Raw genomic sequence first — 1,180 nt, forward strand, 5'->3', positions numbered from 1 at the left:
GAAAATAAGTATTTCTGAAAAATACCTGGAAAACGTTGGTCCCTGACTAGCCTCACTAACAGAACCAGTAGTTGTGGTTCTATTAGCTTTCCTGTTAAAATCCTGGATGATGAACTCACTAAATTTATTAAAAACAAGCAGAGGCCATAGACGCCAGGTAACTTGTCAAAAATATTATAAAGTTTCTCTTAAATAACATAAGGGATTATATCAAGGAAGAGGAGGGGATAATACGGAAACAGAGCTTATCAAATGCTCACTAAATTTATTAAAAACAAGCAGAGGCCATAGACGCCAGGTAACTTGTCAAAAATATTATAAAGTTTCTCTTAAATAACATAAGGGATTATATCAAGGAAGAGGAGGGGATAATATGGAAACAGAGCTTATCAAATGCTAAAAGCTTTTGTAATGTGATGGTATTAAGAATTCTGGAATGCGAATGGGAACAGGAATCTTCCCCTGCCCCCTATGGTTATCCAGGATAGAACTCTTTGTTTTCCAAAGTGATCACAGTCCTGTATAGAAATCTTTGTTGCCTAAGGCTTTTGCATTTCTGTTATCTTTGCATTTCTTTTATCTTTGCAGCCCTATGTTATCTTACTTAATTACCATGTATATGCTATGTACCTTTTGCTTGCATTCCTCACAAGTATAAAAACCCTCCAAAACTTGAAAAAATAACAACAAAACACCCAGGCACTTAGAGCCGGGTGTGGTGCTGCATGCCTTTGACTCCAGTGCCTTAGAGGCAGAGGCAGACAGATCTTTGTGAGTTCAAGGTCAGCCTGCTTTACATAGCAAGTTCCAGGAAAGCTGGGGCTATAGGGAGTCCTTGTCTCAAAAACACCAAAAAACAAAAAACAAAAAACAAAAAAACCCAAAAACACACTTAGAAACTTTTTGTTAAAAGAAATTTTATTCTCTGTTGCAGTATATGTGGGTACCAGGTCAAATGCAGAGAATTGTGTATCCTGTGAAACTTGGCCAATGGAAGATCACATCCATCAATTCTGTTTCTTTACAACCAATGCTGTTACCATAACCTATGGAACACAGAATGCTGGAGAGGAACAGAAGCAACAGAGGTGTATGTGCCATGAAAGCTCACAGTGTTACAGATAGTCCACCAATGTCTATGTGCAGAATTGAGAGGCAAACAACCCAGGAACTGCTCACT

This window comes from Nannospalax galili, unplaced genomic scaffold, assembly GCF_000622305.1.
Source record: "Nannospalax galili isolate Female #2095 unplaced genomic scaffold, S.galili_v1.0 scaffold2162, whole genome shotgun sequence".
Lineage (NCBI taxonomy): Eukaryota > Metazoa > Chordata > Mammalia > Rodentia > Spalacidae > Nannospalax > Nannospalax galili.